Source organism: Zingiber officinale, chromosome 4A, assembly GCF_018446385.1.
Source record: "Zingiber officinale cultivar Zhangliang chromosome 4A, Zo_v1.1, whole genome shotgun sequence".
Taxonomy (NCBI): Eukaryota; Viridiplantae; Streptophyta; class Magnoliopsida; order Zingiberales; family Zingiberaceae; genus Zingiber; species Zingiber officinale.
The window spans coordinates 144,684,362-144,695,351 of NC_055992.1; positions in this window are offsets into that span (position 1 = coordinate 144,684,362).

Consider the following 10,990-nt stretch of genomic DNA (forward strand, 5'->3'; position numbering starts at 1 on the left):
GTGCTCGTATCATTATCCTGATCGTAAATCTATCAATAAAAATATTTTTTACCAAATATATATATTTTTAAAATTTTTTAATCCCAAATTGACCTAATTGGGTGTTAAAAATTCAAATCACTGAAAATATTAATTAAAAATTATGTATAATGACGTATTTAGGATCAGCTCAACGATACAGACGCATAGAAACTTGTTTCATCAAATTCCGATGTCTCTAGGTCCATATTTAGGCCTTAGGTGTTTGATTTTATTTATTTAAAATTATTTTCAGTTTTGGAACGAATCAAGAGATTCGTCCCAAAAATTTATTTATTAAAAAATAAAAAAACAAAATTGGACGCCTTAAAGACGGACCTAGAGACATTGGAATTTGATGAAACAAATTTTTATGTGCTCGTATCATTATCCTGATCGTAAATCTATCAATAAAAATATTTTTTTACCAAATATATATATTTTTGAAATTTTTTAATCCCAATTTGACCTAATTGGGTGTTAAAAATTCAAATCACTGAAAATATTAATTAAAAATTATGGATGATGACGTATTTACGATCAGCTCAACGATACGGACGCATAGAAACTTGTTTCATCAAATTTTGATGTCTCTACTTCCATATTTAAGTTTTCAGACACTAATTTACAACCGTTCACTACAAACACCTTTTTTGTTAGTATCAACCTATATATGTTTTAAAAAATATATACCTAGAGACATCGGAATTTGTTGAAACAAGTTTCTATGTGCTCGTATCATTATCTTGATCGTAAATCTATCAATGAAAATATTTTTTACCAAATATATTTATTTTTTGAATTTTTTAATCCCAATTTGACCTAATTGGGTGTTAAAAATTCAAATCACTGAAAATATTAATTAAAAATTATGGATGACGACGTATTTAGGATCAGCTCAACGATACGGATGCATAGAAACTTGTTTCATCAAATTCCGATGTCTCTAGGTCCATATTTAGGCCTTAGGTGTTTGATTTTATTTATTTAAAATTATTTTCAGTTTTGGGATGAATCCTGAATTCGTCCCAAATTTTGGGACGAATCCAGGAATTCGTCCCAAAGTTTGGGACGAATCTCTAGATTCGTCCCAAATTTTCTAGAGACATCGAAATTTGATGAAACAAGTTTCTATGTGCTCGTATCATTATCCTGATCGTAAATCTATCAATAAAAATATTTTTTTTACCAAATATATATATTTTTGGAATTTTTTAATCCCAATTTGACCTAATTGGGTGTTAAAAATTCAAATCGCTGAAAATATTAATTAAAAATTATGGATGATTACGTATTTACGATCATCTCAACGATACGGACGCATAAAAACTTGTTTCATCAAATTCTGATGTCTCTACGTCCATATTTAAACTTTCGGACTCTAATTTACAACCGTTTACTACAAACACCTTTTTTGTTAGTATCAACCTATATATGTTTTAAAAAATATATACCTAGAGACATCGGAATTTGAAGAAACAAGTTTCTATGTGCTCGTATCATTATCCTGATCGTAAATCTATCAATAAAACTATTTTTTACCAAATATATTTATTTTTAGAATTTTTTAATCCCAATTTGACCTAATTGGGTGTTAAAAATTCAAATCATTGAAAATATTTATTTAAAATTATGGATGATGACGTATTTAGGATCAGCTCAATAATACGGACGCATAGAAACTTGTTTCATCAAATTCCGATGTCTCTAGGTCCATATTTAGGCCTTAGGTGTTTGATTTTATTTATTTAAAATTATTTTCAGTTTTGGGACGAATCTCTGGATTCGTCCCAAATTTTGGGACGAATCCAGAGATTCGTCCCAAAATTTTATTTATTAAAAAATAAAAAACAAAATTAGACGCCTTAAATACAAACCTAGAGACATCAGAATTTGATGAAACAAGTTTCTATGTGCTCGTATCATTATCCTGATCGTAAATCTATCAATAAAAATATTTTTTACCAAATATATATATTTTTGGAATTTTTTAATCCCAATTTGACCTAATTTGGTGTTAAAAATTCAAATCGCTGAAAATATTAATTAAAAATTATGGATGATGATGTATTTACGATCAGCTCAACGATACGGACGCATAGAAACTTGTTTCATCAAATTCCGAAATCTCTAGGTCCATATTTAAGCTTTCGGACACTAATTTACAACCGTTCACTACAAACACCTTTTATGTTAGTATCAACCTATATATGTTTTAAAAAATATATACCTAGAGACATTGGAATTTGATGAAACAAATTTCTATGTGCTCGTATCATTATCCTGATCGTAAATCTATCAATGAAAATATTTTTTACCAAATATATTTATTTTTAGAATCTTTTAATCCCAATTTGACCTAATTGGGTGTTAAAAATTCAAATCACTGAAAATATTAATTAAAAATTACGGATGATGACGTATTTAGGATCAGCTCAACAATACGGACGTATAGAAACTTGTTTCATCAAATTCTGATGTCTCTAGGTCCATATTTAGGCCTTAGGTGTTTGATTTTATTTATTTAAAATTATTTTCAGTTTTGGGACGAATCCTGAATTCGTCCCAAATTTTGGGACGAATCCAGGAATTCGTCCCAAAGTTTGGGACGAATCTCTGGATTCATCCGAAAATTTGGGACGAATCCAGAGATTCGTCCCAAAATTTTATTTATTAAAAAATAAAAAAACAAAATTGGACGCCTTAAATACGAACCTAGAGACATCGGAATTTGATGAAACAAGTTTCTATGTGCTCATATCATTATCCTGATAGTAAATCTATCAATAAAAATATTTTTTTACCAAATATATATATTTTTGGAATTTTTTAATCCCAATTTGACCTATTTGGGTGTTAAAAATTCAAATCACTGAAAATATTAATTAAAAATTATGGATGATGACGTATTTACGATCAGCTCAACGATACGGACGCATAGAAACTTGTTTCATCAAATTCCGATGTCTCTATGTCCATATTTAAGCTTTCGGACATTAATTTACAACCGTTCACTACAAACACTTTTTTTGTTAGTATCAACCTATATATGTTTTAAAAAATATATACCTAGAGACATCAGAATTTGATGAAACAAGTTTCTATGTGCTCGTATCATTATCCTGATCGTAAATCTATCAATAAAACTATTTTTTACCAAATATATTTATTTTTAGAATTTTTTAATCCCAATTTGACCTAATTGGGTGTTAAAAATTCAAATCGCTGAAAATATTAATTAAAAATTATGGATGATGATGTATTTATGATCAGCTCAATGATACGGACGCATAGAAACTTGTTTCTTCAAATTCCGATGTCTCTAGGTCCATATTTAGGCCTTAGGTGTTTGATTTTATTTATTTAAAATTATTTTCAGTTTTGGGACGAATCCAGAGATTCGTCCCAAAATTTTATTTATTAAAAAATAAAAAAACAAAATTGGACGCCTTAAATACGAACCTAGAGACATCGGAATTTGATGAAACAAGTTTCTATGTGCTCGTATCATTATCCTGATTGTAAATCTATCAATAAAAATATTTTTTACCAAATATATATATTTTTAGAATTTTTTAATCCCAATTTGACCTAATTGGGTGTTAAAAATTCAAATCATTGAAAATATTTATTCAAAATTATGGATGATGATGTATTTACGATCAGCTCAACGATACGGACGCATAGAAACTTGTTTCATCAAATTCTGATGTCTCTACGTCCATATTTAGGCCTTAGGTGTTTGATTTTATTTATTTAAAATTATTTTCAGTTTTGGGACGAATCTCTGGATTTGTCCCAAAAATTTATTTATTAAAAAATAAAAAAACAAAATTGGACGCCTTAAATACGGACCTAGAGACATCAGAATTTGATGAAACAAGTTTCTATGTGCTTGTATCATTATCCTGATCGTAAATCTATCAATAAAATTATTTTTTACCAAATATATATATTTTTGGAAATTTTTAATCCCAATTTGACCTAATTTGGTGTTAAAAATTCAAATCACTGAAAATATTAATTAAAAATTATGGATGATGACGTATTTATGATCAGCTCAATGATACGGACGTATAGAAAATTGTTTCATCAAATTCCGATGTCTGTAGGTCCATATTTAGGCCTTAGGTGTTTGGTTTTATTTATTTAAAATTATTTTCAGTTTTGGGACGAATCCAGGAATTCATCCCAAAGTTTGGGACGAATCTCTAGATTCATCCCAAATTTTGGGACGAATCCAGAGATTCATCCCAAAAATTTATTTATTATAAAATAAAAAACAAAATTGGACGCCTTAAATACGGACCTAGAGACATCGGAATTTGATGAAACAAGTTTCTATGTTCTCGTATCATTATCATGATCATAAATCTATCAATGAAAATATTTTTTACCAAATATATATATATTTTGGAATTTTTTAATCCTAATTTGACCTAATTGGGTGTTAAAAATTCAAATCACTGAAAATATTAATTAAAAATTATGGATGATGACGTATTTAGGATCAGCTCAATGATACGGACGCATAGAAACTTGTTTCATCAAATTTCGATGTCTCTAGGTCCATATTTAGGCTTTAGATGTTTGATTTTATTTATTTAAAAATATTTTCAGTTTTGGGACGAATCCTGGATTCGTCCCAGAATTTGGGACAAATCCTGGATTCATCCCAAAATTTGGGACGAATTCTCGATTCGTTCCTAAATCTGGGACGAATCCAGGATTTGTCCCTAAATTTGGGACAAATTTTTAATTCGTTCCAGATTTGGAGACGAATTTAGCAACGAATTTTTTTTATGTTGCAAACTTGAAACGAATTTTGTTTGTTGCAAGTTTTGTTGGTTATTTGGGTCGAAATTTATTTTCGACCCTAAATTTGTCCCAATTTTGGGATGAATTATTTTCGTTCCAAACTTTTGTCCCCAAAGTTATGTTTTTTTGTAGTGAATTAGCCCTTATTATAATTGGTAGACTATTCTGTGGGTAGCAACAAAATCTTTTTTTTTACTGGAACATTAAACTAAGTGTTGTTCAACCATGATGATGAACTTATCTATCATACATTCATACTCCATGGTATCTCAAACAACCTTTTGTAACCAAGAGAGTTAAGGTTCGGGGATGTTTCTCAGTTTCACACGATAATTAAAAATTTAGAAAAATCAAATTAACTGAATTGAACCGATTAAATTTAGAAATTCAATTCCATTAATTCATTTTTCATTTTATTTTTAAATTCAGTTTGATTTTCGATTAATTTGATTAATTCGGTTTGGTTCCGTTTTAAATTTTATAATTCGATTAAATCGAATAAGAATATTAATTTAATTAAATTTTTATTGAAAAACATAATTAATTAAATAAAATTTTATTTTTTTAGTTAAAACTAAATAAGGTTTTCAAATTTTGGTTAATTGGGGGTAATTCGGTCAAAATCCGAATTAATCGATATTTTATCTGTTCGGCTGGTTCAGTTTTCATAGATAAATTCGATCAGTTCGAAAAAATTTTAATTTATTCAATTTTTAGTCTATTCGACTCGGTCGGCTCAGTTTCAACCTAATACTCTGTTGGGTGTTACACTTGGGAGACGAAAGAGATGAGATCCTCTGTCCCGAAAATGCTGTGTCCCCGTGTCCCAGCGCCGATCGGACGGCTATGATATTTTCGTGATGTACACTGCATCTTTGAGATATGATTTAGTTCGTCCGATCGACGCTGGGACATGGGGACACAACATTTTCGGGACAGAGGATCTCATCTCGCTGCTGCAAGCGCATGTGTGCTGCAAACGCCAAGGAGACTAAGGGGCGTCCTTTCCCCTTCGTCTTCCTCAACCTTCCTATAAAAGGAGCGTCCAAGTGGAGATCAAAGAGGGTGTGAGCGACTGGTGTTGCGAAGGTAATCAGAGAGCGTAGCCGTGAGGTAATCATGTGCAAGCAAAGGAGAACATCCAGCGGCTGGGATTTGGCTCGTGAACCTTGAAGTGCTTTCCGGTTGCTCCGTGATTGTGCTTTCGACAGCAGCAACCTCTTCGTTGACCGGCGGTGTCTTCAGTAGTGATATCTTCGAGAGATCTTCGGGAGTTCACTGTGAGTGATTATGTTTTGCTTCGCTTTAGTTTTCATGCTCTCAAATTACCAACAATGGTATCAGAGCATGAATTTATAGTTTTTGAAAGCATGAAAATCGGCGTGAGAATAGCTAGCTGCTTTTTTTATTTCTGTTGCAAAGAAGATGAATAGTGCATTTTCTTTGTTTTTAATCGATTACTCAATCGATTCATGTATTTTGAATCGATTGAGAATGAAATTGAATCGATTAAGTTTACGGCACAGTGAATGGATCAATAGAAAAAGAAAATGCAAACAGTGCCGTATTGATTTCTGAATCAATTAATCAATCGATTCGATTCAATTGAATCGATTGAATGAAGTTTTTAATCGATTCAAAAATCGATTCAAAAATGCTGTGGTGAACAGTTTTTTGACGAAGCACAGTAACTCTCAATAAATCGATTAAAGAAAAAAAAAGAGGTATGAACAACAGTTCTTAACGAAGCACAGTGCATACATGTAAGTTTTTTTCATATAAATTGTGGATGTTTAAAAGTTTAATTAAATATATTTATTAATTAATTAAATACATATAGATATGTATTATTAATTAATAAATAAATATTTAATTAATTTATGGTTCAATTTACTGAAAATGGAACCAGATCAACTTATCCAATCAAACCCAGGTCTAGTTTAAATTATTAATTGATTTAAGCCGACCAAATTGGTTCAATGATATCTAGATCTGATTCAAATTATTTGTTGGTTTAACCATTTCAGTTTATTATTGAATCAATTAGGGTGATCTTGATTACAGAAGTTGGATTGATCAAATATGACCGGATTAATTATGTTGTGTCAGATATGATCATAAACATTAGATTTGTTCTAATGGGTCAAACTTAATCCAATCGGCGTTGGATGAATCAAACGAACCTAAGTTTGAACAATAAGTCTGAGATTAACTTAAATGAGCTTAAATAATAATAGAACATAGGTCCAATTAGATTAGCTCTAATGAGGACAATAGACTAAGTTTAATATTCGGACTCCTGATTGACCGGTCTAATGGGTCAGTTGACTTAAACTCCTGAAAATCGAGAAGATTTATTTTTCTTGATTTATAATGATGGTATGCCTGTATAAATTGAATTAAACTGATTTTGTACTAGTTAGTCAGTTTTGTCCTGACTTATTTAAATTCAATTTTTCATATGGCACGGACGATTACCACATTGACTCGTCGCGAAGTGCGACAAAACCAGCTCCAAGAGGAGATTCAGGAGATAGAGTATAAGTCTGCTTATGGAGTCGACGGACATGTTAGACGGCTGGATAGACTATTTTGGAAACTTGAGCAAGAAGAGTTTCCAGTCTTGGACAGTTATAGGATCTGGGCATTGATGCATTCATTACCAGAGTATCCTAGGATAATAGCAGACTATGTATGGGGGCGTCATGAAGGACGAGTCACATATTCAGTACTATGTGAGGAACTACTTCACCATATGGGTGAAGAAGAGCCTGAAGAGTCTGAAGAGGACCAGGAAATGCTCGAGGAAGATTCAGAAATGGATCTGATGGAGAATCTTGAAGCTGCCCCATATGAAATTATCCCAAATGAGTCCAGGTTAATAGGGATAATGTTGGCTGCCACACTAGTGTTTGTCCTAGTGGGAGCAGTGCTGGCTTATCTAGTTTATTAGTGTTCTGTTTACTATCGTTATTGTAACGACCACCCTTCTTACTACTACTACTACTCTCTAAGAGTGACCGTTACTTATCTACTACTCTACTTAACCGGTTTATTAAAAATCTCTAGGAAAACCCTACCGAAAAATTTCGGCAGAGTCTCCCCTGTACCGGTGACCATTTCCCATAATACAAGCATAATATACTCAGCCACAGGCGGCTGGAACATATATCTTCACAACCACGCAGTATAATATCACAAACAAAAGAAAGAAACTACCCTATCAATAGCAAACATCAATATCACTCCATCAATAGAACCCAACTACAAACGCGGAATAAACTTAAATACAATATTGACTCATAATAGCATTAAAAGAAAACTAAAGAACTCTAAACAGAAATGTCTTAATAATTCCTTAGCAAACTCTTGATCTCCCCATAGTCCAGCCATCACACACCTTCATCACCACCACCTTGTCGCCTTCCATGCTAAATCTTTTCCTTTCCTTTATCTGCAGTAGGAGGAAGTGCAGTCTATAAGCATAAAGCTTAGTGAGCGCTATCTACTCACAAAAACTCGATATTCATGTATATAAATAAAAACATGCTAAAACTGAATGCTAACATATAAAACTACTCATGCTCATATATAGCAAAGGAATCATGCTAACTGAAATACTAAACATGTGTAGCTCATCATGCTCATAAACCAATAAAAGAAGCATACTAAACATGTAAAACTACTAAACATGTAAGGCTAAACAGGCTCATAAGAATAAAACTATAACAGCATGCTGAAAGCAAATAAAACTAAACATGCTGAATAATCTAATAGCAAGAAACAAATAAAATTACTACTGCATGCTCCAAATAACAAGAAACTAAACTTTCTAATTCTAAACATATTTGAAGCTTGTTTCATTTGTTTCAAAACTTATACTTTAATACTTCAAAATAATAATAAACTTCTTTTGGGCCCGACATTGTACCAACTTTTTGCGTGCATCCTTAATAAGAGTCGAGGTAGCTAATCCCGAAACTACTAAGGAACTTCTAGGCCTTGTGCCTAGGGGCATCTTGGAGCCCATCCCTTGGACCTTGTGTCCGGTACATGCCCTTTAAAAGTAAAATACTTTCTTTTTAACTATAACTTCTTTATACTTGCCCTTACTTGGCATTTAAGCAAACACTTTGTGTGCGCTTTTGATATTCAATCTTCTGGAATTGAAATCAAGTCTAGACCTTGGTCTTTCTTGCTTATAGTTCTTTAAGACAGAAACTCATGCTTATGTAATAGAAAAAAAACTAATAAATTGCATGCTCAAGATAATCTAATAGCAAAAGAGACTAGAAAGTATCACCGTGCACATCTAATGGCAAAGGGAACTAATCATGCTTAATTATCAGCAAATGGAAAATTTCTCATGCTTTACTAACAGCAAACGAAAACTAAACAGCAAGGAAATAATCTAAACAGCATAGGAAAAACCTAAAATTGAGGTTCATGGCAGCATAACAAGGAAATCTAAATCAGGAAATCCAAATATGAAATGCTAACTATAAGAGCTGTTCAAACTTAAATCTAACAGCAATAAAGAAAACTAACTGCATGCTTAAAATTTAATCAAACTATCTTATGTTCATTGCTTATTAAAATAGCAAATGAAACTAAAGATAAATCTACTCATGCTTCAATCAAAACCTGTTCAAAAACCAACAACAGTAACGTTAGCAAGGAAGAAGGAAATCCGATTGAAACTATTCTTAAGCCTGATCAATTGTATAACAACAGTAACCCTCAAAAAATGGCACACAAGCTCAAAATCCAGCCACCTCATGCTCACTGTTAGCAACAACCCGAACTGAAACCAAGTATTGACAATGAACCAAACTACACTGCATATTCATAACATCTATTCGGATTCTAGAGATTGTATTCTTTACAGATGTGTGTAGATATTGTATTCTTCACAGATTAAGCTACACATAAGGATCTTGTTAAGTTTTTTTTTTTTAAAAGTACACGGCAGAAAAAAAACCTTAACCATCAATCTAATTGTAACACTTTCACAACTTAACCCTAATTAAATCTCACGGCAGTAACATGGCAGCAAGCTTCACAAAAAACTCGAAACAAAGGAGTATGCTATGGATGATAAGGAGTGAAATCAAATTCCGAAATCAAAAGGAAAAGAAGATCAATGTCGCGGAACTACTCCTACTGCAGGTGAGAAGCAACTCACCGTGATTTGCTTGGACTTACAACCGATCGGGACAAACTCTAGGGCTTCGGAAAGATGAAGTTCTCGGCTTCCTCTTGTGATCACGCGTGCTCCTCTCTGTAGAGATGACTACCACGGATGAGGTTGGCCGGAAAACAGCTTCGCCGGCGCCGGAGGGAACCCTAGGAGACGCCGCGGTTTCGCCCGTGGATTTGTCGCCGTCACGCAACCGAGAAGAGAAGAGATGTTTTTGAGAAAATGTTGAATTTCCGAAAAGAAACCTAAATTCCTTTTCTTATACTAGGTTTAAACAAAACTATACCTTAAGTCTATTGATTCCCATATTTGGTTAACAAAACGAGCGTAGCTCGATTGGTCGGGCCGGTTTTGCTTGGGTCCGAGGAGCTGGGTTCGAAACCTAGCTTCTACAACCCTTTTTTTTTTTTTTTTTTTTAACTTTCTCCTCTCGGTAAAAATACCAAACGGACTCCAAAAATTACATAAAAATACTCTAAAAATTCCTAAAAATCTCTAGAATATTTTAAAAGCATTTCCAAATATTTTTAAGGACATTTAGAACTCAGAATAAGGAAAATTGGGTCGTTACAATTCCCCATACCTTATAAAAAGTTCGTCCTCGAACTTAGAATAGCTCTGGATACTTCTGTCTCATACTGTCCTCCCGCTCCCAAGTGATTTCCTCGTACTTCTGGTTCTGCCAGACAACCTTCACTAGTGGTACTTCTTTGTTTCTTAGTCTCTTGACTGCTCTGTCCACTATCTGTGTAGGTCTGCTCTCATAACTAAGATCCTCTTGGATCTGCACTGACTGAGGCTGAATCACTTGGCTAGGGTCGTGGAGACACTTCTTTAGCATGGAGACATGAAATACATTGTGTATTGCTGACATGTCTTGTGGTAAATCCAGCTTGTAAGCTACTTTCCCAATCCTTTCTGTGATCAGGTAAGGTCCTACATAACGAGGACTTA